The 23,658-nt window shown below is 40.7% G+C and overlaps 1 long non-coding RNA gene across 1 annotated transcript in view; it reads left to right on the forward strand.

Annotated features, from left to right (window-relative positions):
* Positions 1-23,658, forward strand: part of LOC116398749 (uncharacterized) — a 93,257-nt gene that overhangs the window by 38,524 nt on the left and 31,075 nt on the right. Inside the window, exons 3-4 of the long non-coding RNA XR_004213768.1 lie at positions 6,450-6,578; positions 17,176-17,258. This is a non-coding gene — a long non-coding RNA (uncharacterized LOC116398749). The remainder of the gene's footprint in view (positions 1-6,449; positions 6,579-17,175; positions 17,259-23,658) is intronic.

Raw genomic sequence — 23,658 nt, forward strand, 5'->3', positions numbered from 1 at the left:
ATCACGCTGTCCCAATCCCCAGGACAATTAGAGGTCATCAAGGAGCAGTTTATAGAAAGTGCAGAGCTACAGAATGTTGTTTTGGAAAGTTGTAATGCTCCCTTGTGTGAGTGAATAGGCTTGGAACACCAACATTAAAAGAAAAAAAAGATGTGTACAATACAGAAACAGAAATAGGTTGCTTATCTTTTAATAATTTTTCCTTTCCGGAAAATCTTGTTTATCTAAATCCCCCAGGAGACCAGGTTGTCCAAGAAAATTAAATGTTCTGCTTAGACATTCATTGAAATTCTTCACCAAGTTTTATTCAAACTCTTCTTTCTATTGCTTGTGCTTATTATCAATCCACAAGTAACATCAAAGATCTGAGGCTTTGACACACGGTTGAATAATATCCCACAGTGCTAAAAAATCGTTACGACCCGTGGCATTAATACTTGCAATGTGGGCTGTTTTTTGTTTTAGAGAAAACAGCAAATTTTCCGTCTAAGAAAATTTGGCCTACATTTTTACATTGCATTTTTGTGTAGGACCAGCAAATCAAGAAACAGACCATGAATCTGACATTATCCAAACAAAATCAGCCAATGTTGCTTCACAGCCATTTACCAAATCTATTAAGAACTAAACTTTAAAGGGTTTAAAATAACCTTGGTGCACTCAGCCACCTTTCATTTGTACATGTGACTCTTGCAGCCAAACTAAACAGTGCTCTCTTTCTCTCTCTCTCTCTCTCTCTCTTGCTCTCTCTCGCTCTCTCGCTCTCTCTCACATTATCTTGTCGGCATGAGATCATTGTTTCATCCATGCCCAATGATGTCATTTCCTTCATAAACAAGTTCAACTTCCTCTCATGGGTCCATATCAGCTGAGCTTATCCTGTGATTGCCCCAGTGGGACTCTGTATTAGTTTTCAGTCATTTCGCACAGCTGCATGAAACTATATTTATTCTGCACAATACTGTGTTTAGTTCTACAGTGCTTGACACAGAATACGAATAGGCTACTAGCATGCTGCAGAACCCCAAAATACCAATTTGGTGAGTCAGATGTTATCCCTGTATGTATGTAGATATTACTTTAGTTTCCCTGACTCACAGCGCAGATTAACCGAGTGAAAGCATCCGACTTTGCACCGGGTTGTTGGTGGAGTAGTGTTTGTACAGCAGTGTGGATCAAGTGAGCAACCACAACCTACACTGATGTCAAACAACTCTCAGGCACTACAGTATGTGGAATTCAACAGCTTCACTCTGACCATTTAAAAGGCCCACCACTCCCGTACATTTATTCAAGTGCAGCTTGTCCTTCTGTAAATCAGCAAGGTAAAGGGAATGCTAATGAAATGATTTTTTTTTTTTTTTTTATTGAGTGAGGCACAGCTGTATAGCCTGCCTGGAACAACATGGGCAGGGTTACCGCATTCAGCCAAGGTAATCACAATCTAGATGAGCTTTAAAGCTGATGGTTGCCGGCAGGGAAAAAGGGACCTGTTTTTCTTTGCCAAACCCCCTCCTCTCTGTTTCTCAGGGAAGGTTGATATGGGTTAGGAGTTTAAAAACTGCTACACACCCATGTGTTTTAACAGTTCTCCACCACATGTGTTATCAGCTGAGCCGTGGATGTGGGAAAGCCCCGCAGGCAGAATGACATCATGCCTTCTGTAAAACTAGATATAGTTTAACACACAAGGGTGTAACTTGAAAATGTAGGAGATGGGGAAGATTTTGGAAACAACCGAAACCAGTGGAAACAAACAAAGATACAAATGCCTGTTAAAATGTAACTCTTAGTGGGCTTTTTGGTGCAGCTTTTGGAAGCTAAACAACACCAAAGCAGAGGTGAGAACTCCAATCTCTGAATCAGACTGCATATTAGATTTGAATTCCAGTAAGAGCGTTGCATCTCTCAGCCTCCCAACAATAGTATCCTTTACAATATGACAGCAATGTTGACACTCTGGCCTGTATTGATGTGTTTTACTACGGCCTGGCTAAAGAAATTGATTTATTCAAATTGATTTTTGCATGCTTGCCCTTTAAAAGCTTTGGCATAGTCAGCCGTTTAATGTCGAAAGGTTTTAACAGTTAAAGCTGCTCCGCATGCGTTATCAGTTTAGCCATAATGAGCAAGAAGCCCAGTGGCAGAGTGACATGATTTATAGTTTAGCACTAACACACAGGGGTGGAACTGGAAAATAGCAGGGAATCTTTGGAAATAAGTGAAATATAAAAACACGATATTTTATACACTCACAGTTGAAACTCGAGCATGTTGAAGCAATTGCTTTTGATGGGAATACAAACAGTGAGCGCACACTGTGTCTCATATGTTTTGCTGAGAATAGCAATGCAGGATGGACTGCTATTAATCACTGGAGCCTACAGTTTAAACACCTAATAAACATGTGGGCTCTTTTCATAAAAACACGAGTAATTTCATTAGATCAGCCTAATCATTTTTGGTCCTTTCATCATGTCAACTCATGATTAAGAGTGACATAATTGCCTTGCTCAGCTTTTAGAAGAAGGAAGTCCTTGTTGTGAAAATCAAAAGAGGACTACATTTGAGTAAATGGATAACACAATATATATATATATATATATATATATACATACCACATCATACATCATGGCAGATATTATGTCATATTGCAGAAAGAGTTAGTACATTCTTATTCTTACTAAAGTATGTTACATATTTTATACATCCCCAGAGCAAAAATAAGTAATGTAGAAAAAAAGGCTCCTGTTAGTAGATCATGTGGGACCAAATTACATTAAAACTATAAATTCTTTACCCATTCAGATTAAAATACTTTTACCACAGTTTGAAAAAAAAAAACCCAAAACAATATTCAAAATGTGATAATGGGATGTGATTTTAATGGTGAACATTGTAACACATCATGTTAAAATTCAAAGTAAGCTTAATTTACCCCCCAATTCATGGTCCATTCATGATCTTAATATCAATAGATACATTACTGAGGACATTAGGAGGAGTAGTGCCTCCACCACTCAACAAGAGTGTTTTGATAAACAGAGGTAAATCGGCTGAAGTCATACAAGCACTGTTTTTTCTACAGCACTACCAAGAGAGAAGTATAGTGAACTGCTCATGCTGTTAAAAGGGGGCTTTAGGGAAGATTGCATTGTCATTGTCATCACCACTATGACCACTGCACTGACCAGCACCATCATCATCATCATCTACACTGCTCTAACCACCATCATCATTATCATAGTCTTCCAGAGCTCAGCACACAAGCATAATAACTCCAACATTTAGGGCCCCATTGGAAAGATGACATCATTATTTCCCCCCTCTATCACTCTCCAGGGTACAACTGACTGAGCTGAAGAGCAGGGATGTAGTTTTGTAAATGATGTGATGTGTTGGCATCTTTGCAGGGATTGTCACCTGCTTTGCTGTCTACATCTCACAGAAACTGCCCTGTAGGAAAGTTGACATCATCCTCATGCTGCAGAACAATAACTGGCATCCCTAATCCGCTGACATAAAATTGACATATGTCTGGAAGAGGGGAGGTATATGACAACAATGGAAGTCCTTGGCCCGTCTGCAGGAAATTGTCAGCTGTTTGGCGTTCTGGACATAAATGGAGGGGATTGAAGTGTTTTAGCAGAGCAGTAGACTTGCCAGCGACACGGTCCATGAACTGTGACTGCAAGAGTTCAAACCTGCCTTGTGAAATGCTGTCACACATCTCTCTTCGATGTTCAAAATGTATCTACGCTGTAATGTCTAAAATCAGTTTAATAACCCTCTGGAGGGTGACTCCAGTCTGCCCTTGGGTTAAATTACATAATTCTCAGACACTGTCAGCATATGTGTAAAACCTGAAACTAATATAAAAATGGGGAATCAAGAAGGTTGAAAGCATTTCAAAAAAATCCTAACCACCGAGAGCTTAAGGTTAAAAATCTAAACCCCATCATGTTTGGGTCTAAACACAGAATGCTCCTCCACCCTCCAAATGGTTTTGATTTTAGGAAGTTAATTAGGGAAACTTGGAAGCAAGGATTAATCTGCCATAAGTGATTGAGGGAATCATTCAGCTGTGTTTAACTAAAACCAAAAGTGCTACAGGCAAAATGAGTTAAATCCTATTGGCAAGGGTAATGCTAAGTGACTTAAATAGTAGTGTGTAAAACTCTTCTGGTGGATTAGCACTCTGAAAGTGACAGCATGGTGGAAAATGATGACCACAGCACTAGAAAGGTGTGTGTTTGTTATTTGTCAGCAGTTTCCTAAGGAGAGAGAGGGTGTGTGTGTATTTGTGGTAGATGATACAAAATAAAAAAAGCCAAATGCTCAAAATGCCAGAGACACAATCATGCACGCACCTACACACACAACTTTAGCAAAGTGGTGAGTTTTCACAGAGAGCTGACACCTATGTGATGTCATCTTGCTTAAATCTAGCTCTAGCAATATGCATCAAATGTCCCTGTGGGGTGAATGGACTGTGTACACCACTGTGTCTACCTTTGCATGTCACTTTAATTGATTTTGTAGTAGAGATTTTAATCAGCAAATACAACATGCATCTGAGTCATATATACAGCATACACTACAGAATATTAAATATGTCAGTGTGTGATTTTCCTGTGCTCATGGGTATTAGAATCTATTTCAACCACTCACAAACACACACACACACACACTGTATTTGGTTAATTGCTCATTTTTACGTTCTTCCTTACTGCAGTTCTTCTAATGGCCACTGGATGTCGACTCCAGGACAGCTGTTCCCATATGGAAGGGGCTGACAGGGATCCCCATTTCTGCCTTGATACACAGAGTCAAATTACGTTTTTAGATAAGATAACAGACTCAAAAGCTAATATTACTTCAAATGTTTGTCTTGAGGGGGATTTGGAAACATAGCTATGATAAGATATTCGGGCATAAAGAGAGGTCGGATTGGAAGCCTGATTGAGAAGGAGTCTCAGCTTATCACTCTTGGCTGCGCTGTTTTATGCTTGCTAGTCACTCCAAACAGGCCGCACCCCTATGTCAGTAAAGTATTATTATATTATGTATTTTACTAACTCTGTGGTACTGGATCAAAATGCTGGTTTTGTTCAAAGACTGAATCATATTGGTTAGCTTAATGGGTTAGTATATTTGAGAAAGTGCGCCGTTCTTAATCCCTAAGTGCAGATCATTAGGATCTGCTGGATGGTCTCAATGGAGTTAACAGTTCATAGGATGATGTCTTTGCTATTTATCATGTTCATTATATTCCTGGCCAGCTTTTTATACACTACCCAACAGCATACCAATACAGTTATTAAAATCGGGGCAGTTGTGAACAGCTATCTAGATCCTCTGTCTGAATGTGCCACGTCTCTTTCAGGCGAACAAAACTGGGTGGCCACATTTAGTCATCTAATTCATTTGAATCCACATTTCATAAACATACTGTACGGCGCAGTACAACGTATTGTCTCACAGGGTCGTCTGGTGGGTTCTCACATGATCAGGAAGAAGGATGAGTAAACCCTTTTATTGCTGAGACCACTGGATATTGCTAATGCCCATACAAGGGCCTTCGGGCACTACAAATGTGAATCACTTATATAAAACGAATCACTCAGAGAGACAAAGCAGGGGGCGATAGTAATGAGAGTGGTTAGGCATTCCCATACAAGTAGGACACAACGCATACTGTGAGGTTGACTCAGTCCTCTAAGGGGTGATGGCGTCACTGTCTGAATAATGAAAATCTGCAGCTTCAAGTGTGCTGTATACCTTACACTCTCTTTAGATGTGTCCTAAGGCGCAATGCAGCTTTGTCTCTGACTCATGTGAGTCACGCTGATGTCTACAGAAGAAACATTGTGTATTGTGTTTGAATCAATGAGGAGTCTGCCAGCTGAATCATTTGGGTTATACAAACCACGTGACTCATTTTGCTAAGGTCCATAAAGCAACTTCCTCGTATCAGATCCAAAAACATGATCTGCAAAACTAGGTGTGGTGCTTTGAGTTCTGGCTGTCACATAGGGACGTGAAGGTATTATATGGCAGCCGATTCCCTTCGAGAAGCTGAGAAATCGACCATAAGTATTGACAAACATTGGGATCAAAATGTCACCTGAAGCTCTCACCTAATCATTTTACAAATCCATCTTTTTTGAACCACGCACACACGCACACACCCAAACGCACACACACATACTGTTGAGCTTGTCTTCCTTCCTGCGGAATGACAATGCTTCCTTGTTTATGCAGCAACCATAAAAACACAATCAGCCACAAGTCAACACTGACTGACTCCAAACAAGCTGGATTACTGCTCTAATTGAGCTTTAATAAGCCCTTATTAAACGGCCGCAGGCCTCGTTAGGCAGTTCATTAAGTCATTTCATCCTTTTATTCCTTCATTAAGTCTCTTTTCTTCTCTCTTTTCTTCTCAGGAAGTGTGGGAGTGGTGAGGTCTGGGAGATCACGACCTTAATTCTCTCCAAGACACACGGTTTAATTAACACTGGAGGAATCCTCACTGGCTCCAGACCTTGAATGTACAGGGGAATTGGAGTGCCAAGGTAAGGCACTAAGCTAATGTGTTTTTTACTGGCAATATACACTAATAACCTTTTAAATTACAGCTACCGTGTTCCTTGCATTTATGATGTAATTAGATGTTGTTACTGAATGCATGAAAAATGGATACAAATCATGAATACATGTAATTTAGCAGTGTTTGAGAGAAATGCCTGATAATGAACACTGGTTTAATTAAATGTGAGCAAATTTCTTTTTTTCCCCCACCAGACCCCAACATGAGGAATAAGTAGTAAAGTAAATGTATAAATACATTGCAAAGTAGACAGACACTGTATATACCAGACTGGGAGATATAAAACTATTCAAAGTTACTGACAGAAGGGAAATTGCAACAGAAAGTTGCGTCTGTTGGTACTTCCCCTTCATTATGCATCCAACTATGTGCAGTTTCCCACAGTTGACTCTGACATTTCAGCTACAGCAGTTCTCAAAAAGTTCTAAATGATACCGTCACAGCACTCGTGTGCACATGTAAGTTGTTTACCGGGTCGAAACAGGAAATGTAGACCTATGAATTTCATAAACCTACAAAACCAAGTCTGACTGTGGACGTGAAGATGATGAAACACTGATTACTTGTTTTAAGTTAAGGTAATGCTATAAGTCTCCAAATGTTCAAGCTGTATTCTGTTTTAGGCCTCATCTGCTTCTTTGGTTTGTACCTTGCAATGAACTTTCTCCTCATTATGTCCCACCGCAGCATGCCCTTTAAACAGAAAATAGTTTGCTTTCAGGGTTTCATACGTTTTGAAATTCAACTACATGAGGACATGGTTGTCATGCATTTTATGACAAATATTTATTGTACACTGAGATTCATCATGGTCGAGTAAACAGAATAACTGAGACCAACAGAGAGCAACCAGATGCAAAGGGAAACACACACATACACACACACACAAACATCATCCAAACCTGTTTTAAAGATTAGAATCTAAAACACTAAAACTGTCCCTTTGAAGAGTGCAAAGCAAATTGTTCCCCCTAAAGCTGAAAAGTTAAAGATTAAAGTTAGTAACATCTGCATGTTTTTGTGTCTGCTGGTGTGGGGGGGGATTTCCAATTCTGCACGCACATACCCTTTTCCCTTTTCACATGCCAATAAACAGCACCTGAGCCATTGTTTGCTGTTAGCAGTGAAGAAAGTTATACACCTGAGAAACAACATAATGCAGTTTAATATTGCATAAGGCTCAGTATTAACTTATTGTATGAACATGGATAGTTCTATTTAAAAAATGGTAAAAAAAACACCCAAACAAACAAACACAAATGACAGTGATAAAACACTGAACCAGTAACACATGGAGACTGGGCCAAATGTAGCCATCTATTTCGTCTGAGTGAGGTGTGTATGTGTAATAGAGTGAGAGAAAAATAGAGATTGTGTGTGTGTGTGTCTGCATGTGAGCCTGCCTTTTATTAACGGTTTGGATCCTACTGAGGAGACAGATGTTCATGGCAGAGGTATGCAGAGATTAGACAGTGTCCAAATTATTCCACTTGTGTGTGTGTGTGTAAATGTGTGTGTTTGCGTGTGTGAGGGGGAGTACTCTTCCCCATGGAAGTCAGAAAAACTGTCCTTCACCTTTCTGTGTTGCTTTTTTCACAACATTGTGTGTGTGTGTGTGTGTGTGTGTGTGTGTGTGTGTGTACTGTATGTTGACATGATTTAGTGCAGACAGCTAAGACTTCCACCTTCAGCCATGAAGTGATTGAGTTTTCTGAATCTGAATCTTTTGTTTTCTCCCTGTTTTCCCCTGTCTTCTGTTGTTCTTTCTGTCCTCCTTGCCACTTTGTGTCAGTCATTTATATATTTATATATATATACACACATTCAACATGCTTAGACAGTACACTACATTCATATAGAAACACACACATACAGTATCGCTGACTGTTGATGTTGACTGATGATGCAGATAAATATGCACTCACTCAGAAACACAAGGAAGTGCTGGTTTGGGTGTTATGTAAAATTATAGTACATGTATTCAAAGACACAAGAAACACACACACACGCACACTTACTTGTCAACTGATTAGTTACACAATTAGAACCATAAGTTCCATAAAAAAGCAGAAGCTGCCAACTGTTTGTACCTTTGCAAAGGGAGAAATGAAACTTGTGAAGTCACTTGAAGCCATATATGAGTTAAGATATTTTACGGTTTGCTGCCTTGTTTGAAAAACACATCCAGCGTGATCCAGCACACAAACAAAAAGCTGAGAGCTACCTACCGTGCGTGTTATGTGTTATTTTTGAAAAGCTCACAATCTGTCATTATTTTAAGGTGAATCTGGGACGTGTTTACAGTAATCAACAATGTGTCCAGTTCTTACATTGTCCAATCACCTCTGTTAATTAATTTAAAATGCTGATTCGTAAAATAAAGAATTGGACATTACATAACTCAATTGGGTACTCTCCAGTTAAATGTAATTCAGTCATGTCTAAATGTGGAAATAACGGGGAGACGCTTTAGACAAATGCTGAACCCGCAAGATCACCGTTGTCTGCTGAGCAGGCCAACCCTTAGCTGTGTGTTCTAATTGTCTGTAATTGTAGCTGTAGTCTACTCAATGAAAGCAATCAAAGGCAAGCAATTACGAGACATTGGTCAGAAGCCCTAGGGGCAGAACTTCAGATCAGGGGACATACACGTGCATGTGCACACATACACAAACAGTCACACACACACACACACACATACATACAGGCAGTTACTCACACATTTCCTGTGTGTTTCATGTAAGACGGCCTTTTCTTCTTTCTCTTCTGTTTGGAGAGGAAGTGCGGGTTTAATGACTTTTCCTTTGCGTCACAAACACTGCATGTGGGAGGCAGACAGCCGCACTGCACGTGTGTGCATGTGAGAACCTTTATGCATTCATGTATCTTCAGGAGTTTGTATTTTTGAGAAAATTCAACATTTGTGTTTGTTTGTGCCTGTGAAAGAAAGTTTTTTTTTTCATTTTTGGTCTGCTTCTGAAAAATAAGTTTGTCTCAGAGGAATTGTTCACACCGTGTACATTTGATGTCACCTTGTTGCGCTTGTGGGACACTTCTGTTTGTGCTTGTAATGAGGCGTGACCATATAGTACTGTATGAACGTGCGCTTTGCTTTTGTATGTGCCTCTTGCTCAGTTTTGTAAACACCGCTACCACTGAGACCTCTCACACTTTGTAGAACTCACTGTTTTTCCTCCACCACTCACACTCTCTATATCGATTTTAATCCATATTTTATTTCTCATGAGAATTACTGTGGACCGAGCTGAAATTTCAGTATTTATTTGTTGTAGTAATGTATCCTATATTTATGAGGGTTGCTACCAATGCACCTCTTGGCTTTTACATCCGTGTCCCATAGCATCATTTTAATGCTTTGATAGAGAATTCTACCCCAAAATGCAAAATGAGCTGTCAAAAAAGTCAGCTTGTTTACACAAAATTTTAAAAAGTTTTAGAAACATTTTCAGGGTTTGGGTTTCTATCTCTTCAGGTTACAAGTGATGCAAAGAACAGAACATACTGCGCCCCGTTCAAATTCCTTCACTCTACATTCATAGAATGGATAACAAATATTGATTTCAATTTTAAGAAAATAGAAACAACAATTGTTCTGTTTAATGTGGTATATATGCCACACCACGTCCTCCAAACTGCAGTGATGGTTAAAGACATTCTGTGTATATTTGACTATGCAACCCATGAAAGTATTGTGATTACATAAATTACCTTTGGTTTTGATTTCCCTTATGATAGCATGTCAGTCTTGTCTAACATTACCAACACATATTTGTTACTAAACTCTCAATGTAAACATAACACTGATGAGTAAACTCCTAAATAATGAGGTTCACTGATGCAGGGCTCCCCATGACTAAATATTCACGCAACCATTTTGGGTTGTAATATTTCAAGCAATGTCAAACAATCAAGTGTCTAGCTCAAAACCACATCTCCAAAAGTGTGAATAAATCTTCATGGGAGTGAAACAAGGTTAGCTAATCCAGCAATGCTCGGTTCCCCATACAGTTGTGAGTTTGCACAGTTCATCTGGGCCACATGGAGTGTTCTGCACAAAACGAGTACCCATTCAAAGACCGAGGTTGATGTTTAGCTATAAGCAAGGGACTGTTGAAACATTATTTTAGGTGAAATGAAAAACAGAATCAAAAACAGCCTTTTGATTGGATCCAAGGCCTTTGCTGAACTCTTCTTCCAAACTCATCACTCCCCTTTTCTACCTTTGCACTCTGGTGCCAACTCCATCATTTCCCTTACTATGTCTTACTCTGATGGACACCCACTCTCCTTCTCCTTCCTTTTCTTTCTCCCTCCCTACTTGCTTTTTTATCACTCCACCCTCCTCTTTTTTTGTCATTCCCAATCCATGAAACTCAAATCTTTTTGTTCTCTTCCATGTACATTTTCTCCGTGCATTTACTCACTGCCTTCACATCCCTCTGTCTTTCTATATCTCTCTGTCCCTTTCAAATTTGATTTATTTCCAACTTAAATTATGCTTCATTGGCTTTAGGATGAAAAATATGTTGACACTAAGTAACAGAAGAAGAAAAGCAAGCATCAGAAGTACAACAAGAAATCATACATTTATTTTAATCAGCTTGTGTACTGTCATTCTCCAACCAACACAAATTGAGAAAATGGTGCAACACTAATAATTACAATAGACCTCAATCATGAATGTAAAAAACAATATTTGATAGTGATAGTATAAAAACCCAAATAACTGTTGGTGGCATGGAAAGTGGACCGGACAAACTAACACAGGACTATCACCCAGGAGACCAGTGTCCGTGTACCAAAAGTGTTGTTGAGTTATTTTTCAAGTTACACAGTTTTTGAACTTAAGTTACACTGCTTGCATTTTACTTAGTTTACGTGGTTATTTTAAGCCCAACTGTAATGTATTCCCAAAACCTAAGCAAGTGTTTTTGTTGAATTCACACGTGAACCCCGCGTTTACTGCGACCGTAGTGGAGCGCCTTAGCTTGACGCCCTGGGCTACCCAGTCCTCAAGAAAGTGTCCCTTCCAAAGGCAAAAGGGGTCTGACCAAGCATCAGTATGTGATGACTTTGAATGTGACCGTTTTGTTATCTCTGTATATGCAGTTCATTAGTAATTCTAAGATATATTCTCAATCAACATTACGTGATTTTGTTGTATGCTGTGTGTAATTCCAGCTGATCGGCAATGTATTGGTTTTTGAATATTGACTCATTTTAGCTCTTTGAGTTGCATTAATGTTACCAAATTTCTTCACAGCAGTTTAATGGAGAGGATGACTCGAGTTTTGTCTCTTTGCGAGGAACATGTAAAGCGAGTTTGTTTCATCCTGCTCCCCTCCGCTCTATCTGTGTTGCTGTCTTCAGCTCCCTTCAAACCCCTTCTCCTCCAGCTTCACATCAGGAGCAGTGAGACTACTGTTGTAGTTGAGTTGAGTTCACTTGAGGTCAGACAGACAGTGTGTGCTGCCCCGGGGAGATACAGGCTGGCTACCAACCAGATAAGTTGGAAGGCGATGTCCTGGTATTTCCTCTCTCTCTCTCTCTCATTTCTGAGAGCTTGTTGCTCCCACTGAGCGATGAAAGCTCAGACTAGCTCCTCGGAAACCAAATCTGACCGTTAGAGCAAATGATAATAAATCAAGTATATTCTGTCTCTCATTTCCCCATCACTTTCTCAGCCTCTCTCACCATCTCATCTCCATGTGCACGCGCATACACACAGTCTCACACACAGATTTAAATGATGCATTCATGTCAGCATAAATTACAGCAATAATCTCTGTTGTACCATCAGAGAATCAGACACTGGTGCAGTTGGTGTTTTAGCATTGATGTGTTGTGGTGCCTCCATGCCAGCTAATTTTGATTGGTGTGTGTCTGGGTGTGTTTGTTTAAACTCACTTGGCTTTCCCGAACAAGTTTGATCTGAGTAAACAAGGAGCCAGCCAAATAACTGGAGTGAGAGGGACAGACACAGGGTCAGAGAGTGTGTGAATCAGTGAGACAGGCAGAAAGGCAAGAGGCAACCACTTACTCAGGCTAAACCCTGAAGTCATGGACAGGAAGCTGATATTTTCCCAGACTTACTTTACTCTTTTTTTTGGAGTCTGATCCGACAATTGTAGCTTCCTCTGAGGGGCTAATAATACAACAGAGCCATTGTGCCATGCGTCGTTTCCCTTCGCCTGGTTTAGCAAGAGAGAAGGCGTCTGCATGAAATCTTTCCACTCCCAGTGTGGTTGGGTGGAGCTTTTATTGCCATCAGATTGGATTGTCACACCACATTGTAATTATGCACTATTATAGTCTGGCTCGGATGAATATGAATACACAGATACACAGTGCTCTAGCTAGTAGCCTCAATAGGCACTAAATTCCCTGTGTCCATCTTGTACTGGTGTTTTAGTTTTTTCTAAATCAGTTATTTTTAGCTGTGCAGAAAGTGTGAATTATGGGCAAATAATTGCAGTTTTCTATTGACTTTATATGCAATCGTTCTGCCTAAAACATTTGCTGTCAAATCTGCCAATGTGATTGGATTCATGTTTGCATTATTGGTTGTTTCCAATATAACTTGTTTCAAGAATGTATAGGATAAACCAGTGTTGTTATTTCACCCAAATAGTAGAAATTAGATTTGGAGTCCATGGGTGCTACGAGACCCAAAATAAATGTTGCAGATTAACTCTCATGTAGGTGGGACTGTGGTCATCATCATCATCATCATCATTATCATCATCTTTGAATGAGTTTTGTATGACATTTTCTATTGCTATTGCTATACTTCTATTATTAATGGGCCTACCATGCATTGTCTTCCTGTAACTGTATGCATCCACATCTGATAAGCTAACTACTTTGGGTATTGTATAGATGGTTTCCTTCTGATAACAGTAAAACTAACAATGCTGATCTGAAATCTGATAGTTAACATCTGGTTTGTTTTTATTGCGATTGCAAACAACTTTGAGAGATAAGAATGATTTGTATCAACTTTTAGTTCTCATCGCCTTAGGTGGAAAGTGTGTTTCAAAGGTTGCTTAGTAAACAGGCGAGTGACTGCATTAGCATTTCTTTAGATTAAAAACATCCATAGTGCTTTGTGTCTTATTTGTCCTGTGGGACGGGGCCGAGTTTTATTAGAAACTGTGTTGTGAGCAGGTGCGGCATGAAAATAGTCCCACACAGACTTGAAGGCTGAATGTGAGATGAAATTACTTGTTAGATGGATGGCTTTTGTAGTGTTCTTGACACAGCCTTATAAAAAATATAAGTGATCTTGCAAATGAAATATTAACCCCAGCATTGCTTTCCTCTTCACTTCGTACCGATGCTACACCTGCATTGCATCGAACGTGTGGGCTCCTTTTATACGGTATAATGTTTCGTTGAATTTTTAAACACACAAACCTTCACTTTATTATTCACCTTTCCCAGACACACAAATGATCAATGGTGGGTTGGGAGATGAGATGATAATATAAAATCACAAGAAAAAGCATTACTCTTAGATGCGTAGTAAGAAAAGAGTCGTTTTTATGACCCAGACAGTGCAACATTAATAAGATTAATCACCGTGAATCCCAGCTTACCCTTGATCATCCCCACAGGCAAAGCAAAGCCTGTCTGGTCAGGTTGACCAGTTTGTCTATCTCTGTTTGTGCGTGTCTGGGTGTGTGTGACTATAGCCTTGCATGCATCCCTATCTGTTCATCTGGTTTCTGGCCTGTCATGCTGTTTGTCTCCATGTTTGGATAACCATGCATCTATCATTTTATCAGTAAGTCTATCAATTGGTGTGTGTCCATGGGTGAAATGACCACTGAGTTTCCCGCTGTGTCGACCACATGCTCCACTCCATTCTCCTCACCTCGGGTCCTCCTTTTTAACCCACCTGGCCGCTCTACCTTGACCACCCATGTTGTTCGGTCTGGTCTGGCTTTTTGTGTTGCCCTGAGCGATCACATTCGTCTGGCTTTATCATCCTCGGGGCCCCATGTGGGGTCCCTGCAGGTGAAAATGGTACTCCATGAAAACAATTCCTACTGGGCGGACTAAACAAATGCAAAGTGGCATACAGGACATTTTCATACAGATGCATTTTGCTACTCTCAATTGCAAATGCATATTCCATACTAGTGACTCAACCAGTACAACACAGTACTATTCTGTTTTATTTTTATGGCATCTCTGTGTCAGCAGATAACAATCTTGTAACCACAGAACAACCATAGATTTCCACCTTAACTGAACAAATAAGGCAGTGAGCAACACTTACACTCAAATTACTACGTGAAAAATAAGTCCATTCTGACTATGAACCATTAACCCAGTCATTGCCATCAGATTCTACAGCAAAATCCTCTATCCTCTCCCTGCACCCGATCTCAACTCCTTTCTCTCTCGCCTTACAGCCAAATTCTCCAGCAGTCAGAGAAAATAAAGGTCTAATTTGTCTTGGTCAGACCTTGTGAGCACAAATACCTGACCAGTGGGCCCTGTGGTTAGTGGAAGTCTAGGGGAAGTGCATGTCTCGCTGTGTATAAGCTTACCTGTCTCAATGCATGACGTGGTTTTTGTGCAAGGTTGTGTGAGGATTTACCCATTTGTCTGTGTGTGAGTGCTTTTTTTGCCTAGATCTCTTTGCTTATCTCTTCTTATTATGGCGCTAATTACCAGGGTGTGGACTCAAAAGGACAGAGGTTTTTAGTCCAGAGACAGAGGGTTGGATTGGTGTGTTCCAGTCTAGACTAATCTGGATGATTATGTGCGCCACAGTGATATACAGTGAAAAACAGAGGATTTGGCAGGGGGATTGTTTTTGTTTTACCTGCATCCTTCCTCTATTTAACAGTTTACAAAGGATGCCAGGAAAAGACGAATCAGTTTTGCAAAAATATCAAGACAAAAATTGGAATCTGATCCAATTACATTACAAGGTCCCTCTTTTCGCTGATGAAATGATTCTCTTTCAGTGTGCTCGTGAATTCTTGAAGGTATGTTACAGATATTAACTTCATCCAAAACAATTGAAATACGTGCTTGCACCTCCTTGCCCTGCTGTAAACATTCACTTGTGCCCTCTTTAAACTTTCTTCCAGTCTCTATTTAAGGGGCAGACGCTAGTAAAACTACGCAGCTGTCTGCCCTCTCTCTTTCTCTCTGTAAACCAAGCCAGCTGTCTGCCCTCCACCTCTGACCTTGTTTTGATGAACACTGTTGTCTGTGTGTGTGTGTGTGTGTGTGTGTGTGTGTGCGTGTGCGTGTGTGTGTGTGTGTGTGTGTGTGTTTGAGTGCACACATACGTATGTGCGTGTGTGCATACATGTCAATGGGCTTTCAGTGCGACCCTTGACCTTTCGTGACTGACAGGCTAAATCTAGCCACCCTGCCTCTTGCTCTTGTTCTCGTCTCCTTTTCTCCCCTCTGTTTCCTGACTGATAGCCTGTCAGTGGGACAAGCACTCAGGCTCGGAAATTATGTGTGTGTGAGGGGGGAGTGGGGGTTGGGGCGGGAAAGGGGGGCGTTGGGGGTTGTGTGCCAGTGAGACAGGGAGGGAAAGAGAGCACGTTCAAGTGTGTGTTTGTGTATAGGTGAAGGTGTGTGCACAACCTAAGGGGGTCGCAGAGGAAGACACTGTCCAGACATTTCAAAAATAACAACCCATATAGTCGTGAAGTTGTGTGTTTGATTGTGTGTGTGTGTCTGTGTGTGTGTGTTTGTCGTTGCAAAGAGTATCTGGTAATTATTTAGTCAGGCTTTGACCTTTGACCCTGTCCTTTGACCTCCCACATCCTGTTCAACTGGAGAGAAGATGGACACACATTCATACATATGCACACACCCACACACACTCTGGGGTTTAAGGGGGTTTGTGTTTGTGGGGGCTGGGAGTAAATTCAGAGGTTTAGCGCTTTCACCAATGTGAGTAGTTCAGGGTAGAAAAGCACAACTGGACGATCAAGGAATGTGCGCAAAATTGATCAAACGTGCCTCAGAGATACTGTTAACACACACATTAAGTAGGAGAAATAGAGAAAGGAGGCAGCTGTTATTGAAAGTTTTTGGACAATTACTGGCAATAACATTACCATTTCTTGATTACTGCATGCACCAGGGTTTTGTTCATTCAACAAAAATACCCCAAATAAAAAAAAAAAAGATATTGCCTTGGCCACCAAGTTTTTTTTTCGACCAATACAATAAAGGAAAAGCAGCAGGAGTTCGCTCTGGGCTCTTTCCCTGCTGGATTACATTACTTCGTTCTTTTGTGATAACATCTACTGAGAGCCTTATATTAGCCCTCATTATGCATGTCTAAGCTTTGTGTATTTGTGTGTATGTCTATGTGTACTGGGTAATCGCACCAGTGTATGATGTTTCCAGTTTGTTTTATGTTCTATAACCATATGCTGTATGTTCATTTGCGGTATGTCAAATATATATGTACAGTATGTGTAAGAGAACGAGACTCTTAATTGTCTCTTTTTTACAGCACATTAATGACAATAATTGTTTATTTTCTCATCTCTTAGATGCATTGTGTCCTATCCCCAGGACCCCTGGCTGTGCAGCTATAGCCACTGATGATTAAGCAACAATGCAGACAAAAATGAAGGTATGGTGGCCTCCCATTTTTATGGTTACTACTGCAGTGCCTGTTCGAACAGGCTGGTCGCTTGGCCTCCGTTATTGCTGCTTTCTCGGGAACCGCTCATCAATAAAACTTCACGCTCAACACTGCACTTCCTTGGGTCCTAAACTATACACCTGCCATAGCTGCATCCCCCAGCAATGTTGACGGAGAGCGAGCTGTAGCCAACATGCCCTTTGGCAGTGAAACAGTTAATATGGGTCCCCTCTCAATACACTACACAGTGTGCACATAACGCAGTGTTAATAAATGTGTCCCATACACCGCAAGTGATCGCACTTGACACTGCACGTCCTTGGGTGCTCAGCAATACATCCGCCAAGTGGGAAGTTGATCAGATGAAAGGTTGTCGAGAAAAATCAAAGGATGGACGGACAGAAAGACACTCACACACATTTAAGTTTGATGGATGGATAGTAATTTGATTATATGGTAAATCTGGTTATGTTTTTGCTTTGATCAGACTTATAGAATATAGTAAATACACTAGTTATAAGTGTCGTGGTTGCATTCCCGTAGCCATATCTCAACACTGCAAATATCCCAGCAGTGATAGCAGCAAATATCCTCACGAGATGCATCAAAACAAAACATAAAGAAGAGAATGTATAGTCGCATGATGACATTTATTTCACCAGTCTTCCCAAGGTATCAAACATTAAAACACACACAATAAAACAATGCAGCAGTATAGAAAACAAAGTAAAAACAATAATAATACTGCAGTGAAGTGGAATTCAATAAAATCACTTGAAAGCGCAGACTCAATTATGGTGAGGCTTGAGTTTAGCTGGAGGGGAAAACTTTGTTTTTAACTGCTGGGGCTGGGTGAATGGGTTGACTTGGTGCTTGGGTGAGATATTTGTCTGGGCAGTGTGTGTGCGAGAGTGTGTTAGTGTGAGTGTGCGAGTGTGTTTGTGTGTGAATGTTAACGGATGTCTGTGTATGTAAGCCACACAGACCCTATCCTTAATTCCAGGGTGAACTTGGACTTCCTCCCCTTTCAAGTCTTCTTGTCAACACAGACTGACACGAGATGTTTCTAAATGAGTCATCTCTCTTTCTCACTCATTCTTCTTTTACTGAGATGTTTGTTGTTCTTATAATATCCTTCTATTGCAAACAGCTAATTTAGCAGCTACAGCATATTTCAACTGTTATTTGGCCTATAAATGATGTGATAAGATTTTTTAAATGATTCTGATGGCCTGCATTTTGGTTTGTGGAAAGGAATAAACATGGCGGTGCAGTTTATGTGTTGATTTTATTTGTTTAATGCCAGTGTCCCCTGGTTGGATCTTTGAGGGTAAACGGTTGGGCATGCATTTCTCTCTGTCACACTGTCTTTTATGATACTACCAAAAGGAGTTGCCAAAGTGAGAGATATTAAAAATCCTATCCATAAGGGGCTTTAATATAATTATGGCAACTGTAAGTCTTAAATTAGTGTTATATTACTGTTTAAGTTATTTGTTTCGTAACCTCTTCTCTCTCACAGCAATTTCCATTGTCACTTTACCTATAAAAGAAAACTGCAGTACATCTTTATATCGAATATAGTGTTGACCGCCTACATGGGATGTTCTCTAAGTTCCCAAAGGTGTTAGTTGTCAAGCCTTCAGCTGTGTGCTTGTTCAATGTCACCTCACACCAGACCTCACCTTGCTGGCTTTTCACCTTTTGAAGGGTGAACTTTAACCTTCAGAGAAATGACCTTTGATCTTAACAGGTCCTAATAGTGCAGAGAGGACTGCTGGTGACAGGAGACAGATGGAAACACACATACCGTACATGTAAATGCAGATACACATGTGCCAGTGCGCAGGCATGAGACACTCTAATAGAGTGGAAAGCTTTGCTCTGTAGGCCTGAGGAGTGACAGGAGAACCGTGGGGACACACACAGACAGAGCTCAGCTTACACAGGAAACTGCTGAGACATGCAGGTCATGTCTGTTTCCATGTTTACCGACCGAGGCAGACCAGCACATACTCGTTCACTGCGTAATCAAATTCTTTGTTTTGTGTGCTGTTGGACAAAGTTTTGGCTAAGACAGCATTGCTTGCTTGACAAAGTGGTAGCTGGTTTTGTCCACCGAGGACTACAGGTCAGCTTGACTTTGTTTTATTACTGTTGTTTGAGAACATGTATGCAAGTGTGCACAAACTCTCAAGAACATGCATGAATACTGCACATGCATACACCTCACCTACAGTAATTGAGTTTTCTGAAGGTTAAACTGGACACAAACTAATCTGTTTTGGCCTCCAAGGGCAACCCTCCCCTGAAATAATGAGCTTCGTAGTTTACCCTTTACTAAACCTCCCCAGTAGACCACAGATGGCCTTTCAATTACCAAGCTAAAACATGCAGAATGGCAATGCATGGCATTATCAATGGACATGCAACAGGGACCACCTTCTCAGTAAGCAGGCGAGCACACACACACGCACACAAACACACACACACACACACACACACACACACACAGTTGCAGAGATGCTCAGGCACATGATGACAAATACACAAGCATATGGTGTATGTACACACACTTGCATGTGTGGACACGCACACATAGAGCCAGATTACTTTGCCTATGTGCTTAGCAAGCAATCTTTGTTGGGGTCACCACTCCTCACCCCTGCAGTGCACCAATCTATAAAGCCAGCCCTCTGGGACACAGTCAAGGCAAAGTGTTTGTAGAGTGATCTGAAGTTAGTTTCTGTGCTGCTGCTGCAGCTGCTGCTGCTGACTGGTCTACCTTCTAAATGGAGTATGCAGCAAAAGAAGACAGACTGTGAGGTTTTTGATTCTATCAACTCATCCATGTGACATCAGACCATGTTCTCTCTGATTTGCCCTGATAACCCTTCACCACTCACCGTGTTACATTAGACAGGTCGTTATATCCAAAGTAAGAAAACACACTTTTTTGAAGTATTTCCACAATAATACAATATAGTATAAAATTATGTACTTTTTTTATGATCAAAATGTTGTCATATGCCCATTTAAGTGTTGGAATGTTCAAATCCTCACTCCTGTAACATTTTCTATGGAATAGATCAGCATTACTTTACCATATGGTGTTAAACCTTTGAGATGCCAATCACCTGCTGTCACTGAACAAAGTGTTAAACAGTTGCTGCTGATTGTGGGCGAGTTGACCAACAGCTTCATTTGTCATGATCTATTATGAAAATAACATATGTGCAATTTTTTATACAATATTTATAGAATATATGCTGATAGATGGAAAAACAAATCATGATGGGGAACCTCTGTAATCTTTACATTTCAGTGTGACAGCTAAATGTTACTTTTGGATGATTTTAGTGTGAAATGTTTGCCTGAATGTGTATTTTTTCAAATAGGCTCATTCTCTGACATGATGAGATGAGACAGTTGTGAAAAGCTATATGTATGCAAGTCCTACTGTTTAGGAATATATAATTCTCTATTGATATGCTAAAAAGACATTTGGGGTTTTAAAGGCAGATATCCAACAGGGATTCGTGGGCTAGCAGAGGGTAGCTGCATAATCAGCTCCACCATCAGCTAACTGATATTCTGCACACTAGAGATGGGATTTCTGGGTCAGTGTGTGCATGTGTCTGTGTGTGTGGTGTGTGTGTCTGTGTGGTGTGTGTGCGTGTGTGAGAGTGTGTGGCGGTAGTGGTGGGGGGTTGTCCTTTTATCTCCATGAATGTGTGCATGTCTGCATGTGTCCTTTCTGCATGCGTATGCATGTGTTCAGTCTACGTCTGTATGCTAATCTGTGTGTTTATGTGTGTGTGTCAGGAGCTGCGACCTCTTTCCCCACAGGGAGGACAGTCCCAGTCTCATTAGGGAAGAGAGACTGAGTGAGACGGACAGATAGACAGACAGATGGGAAGGAAGAGAACAAACAAAAACACAGAAGACGGGGGGAAAGAAACACGGGGAGCAGCAGTGGAAAGCAGGCATAGAATGTATTAGGGGTCAAAGGTCACTTATGCATTACCCCAATGAGCAGAAAGGGCCATGGCAAAGGAGGTCATAACAGTTTTTTTATTCACACACACACACACACACACACACATCTCCCACTTCCCTCCATATGATATATGTCACAATCCAGACTTGACTGTAGTTTAATTGAATCAAGAGCCTGTGTGGGTGTTTGAGGTTTAGGAAACAGGGGAAGAGGGGGTGTGGGGGTAGATGGCAAAAGTGTGTGTGCTTATATAGACAGAAAATTTGATTGTTCGGTTCCATGTGTGTATAAAATCACCCAGGGCTCTGTCTGTATATGTGTGTGTGGTGGCGCGCATGTGTGTCGGTGTCTGTGTATGTGTGTGTTTGATTACTCAGATCTTAAGAGTCTTCATCCAGCCTGTTTGGCTATGTTGACACAGAAGGCATGGTCAACATTTCTTTTAAGTTAGAATAAGGGTATGGTATCTTTTTTTTGTTCAGACAGAGCAAAGTTTATGTAAGAACAGAGGGAAAGAGGAGGGAGGGGGGAAGAAACTACAAGAGCAGCTATAAGTCTGAGAAAATCAAAGGACAAAATGTAGCTCTGGTTATTGTACTCACGTATCATATTCAAGTCATTAAAGGATATTGAAATCACACTTTGTTGGAGAAAGAAAAAAGGACTGGGAGTGAGAGAGAGGCAGAGGTTGAGTGATGGGAGAAATGCTGAGTGAACGTCATGATAATCCCAGAAAAAAAGAATAGCACTGAAGTACAAAGCAACCACAACTGAAGCCCTAAACCTCAAGGAAGCCCACCACCTTATGATTACAGAGCCATGCGGTTTATCTGGCAGGAGGTTCTTATATTTATTACTGTCATAATCTAAACTCCTCCTGTGTTCATTTTACAAAATGTAGGCAAACACATGCCTAAAAGATCAGGTTCTTTAACATTTGTGACTTTTCCCGAAAACTCACACTTCGTAGTATCCCAGTGTACACACACTGTAACAAAGCTCTACTCATATTGCCGAGCTAGAGACATTTACACTGCCGACTTGAATGCAGATACCATGCCGTTAGATCACTGCAAATGTTTTTCATCTTTGTGTATTGCCTCTGAGAAAGTGAGAGATGGAGGGGTTAAGGACGAGAGAAAGATCGATAGATATAGAGAGAAGAAAATGCGGAGAAACAGCCGAAGGGAAACAGAGCGTTGGAGCGAGAAACAGACAGGGAGCACAGACCGGGATGGAGTGAGAGTCAGAGACGGAAAAAAGAGAGGGAGAGAATTAAAGTAACCACAACAGAAGCCCAAAGCCCACTAAGTCCCCTTCTCCTTATGATGGTGGGGTGTGGTGTTGGGGATCTGGCACAACTTCCTACAGTACAGCCCCTCTCTAAACATCTCATATATACACCCAGTCAGAGACAAAGTCACAGCTAACCACATCACAACGTTTGTGCATATGTGTGTCTTTGCTCGCTGGCTCACAGAAAACATACGCTGCCTGAGCATGTCAGAGCTGTCTCTTGATCTCATCTGTCTTTTTATTGCCTAATCCCTGTCTCTCTCCTCATTCCTCCCTTACTCCTTACAGTATATGTACCCCCCATTTCTGTCCCTCTTCTTCTCCCCTCACCCCCCCAACCCCCCTCTCCACTTTTTCCCTTAAGATTTAGAATATAACCGTAGCTGCTCCGGCAACAGATGATCCTTTCCATTCATGCCAATAAAGGTTGTGCCTTTTCCTACCCTCGCACACATCTGTCTTTCTCTTTGGGTTTGATACGGGCCTTTGCTCATTGAACCTTTCAAAGTGTTCCCGTTTGCCATAGATGAGTTTCAGCCAACCCACCATATGGGTCAATCATGCAATCTCCCAATGGGTTGAGAGTGAGACGATGGTTTGCCCATGAATGTTTCATTCTGGTTTACGTAACAGTGGCTCAGCTCTTTGGTAGCACACACTGAATGTATGATTACAAAATGCTGTCTGTTCCTTCTCGTCCTCGTCTTACTCTGTGTCTGTCAGTCAGTCAGTCTCTCATACGTTCTCTGTCCCTTTAAATTAGCTTCTCCTTCGCTTTCTGTCTCATTTTTTTTTAAATAACATGGAATCAAGACATATCATCATCACACTGCACCCTCTCTCATTTTCTTTCATTTTAACCTGCCTTATTGCCATGACAGTTTGCATTTGTGTTAAAGCATTTATGGAGGGAAATAGTAGATAAAGGAACAGAAAGACAGTCGGCATACCAAAATATGATAATTGTAAAAATAATAATAATAATTATGATCTCTATACACACAGTAAAACTAAATAAAGATGACTAGAGTAAATATAAAACCGTACAAATCTGCATCAAAAGAAACATAATGACATACACTGAAGAATATT

The sequence above is a fragment of the Anarrhichthys ocellatus genome, unplaced genomic scaffold (genome assembly GCF_004355925.1).
Source record: "Anarrhichthys ocellatus isolate YVR2014 unplaced genomic scaffold, GSC_Weel_1.0 scaffold89, whole genome shotgun sequence".
Taxonomy (NCBI): Eukaryota; Metazoa; Chordata; class Actinopteri; order Perciformes; family Anarhichadidae; genus Anarrhichthys; species Anarrhichthys ocellatus.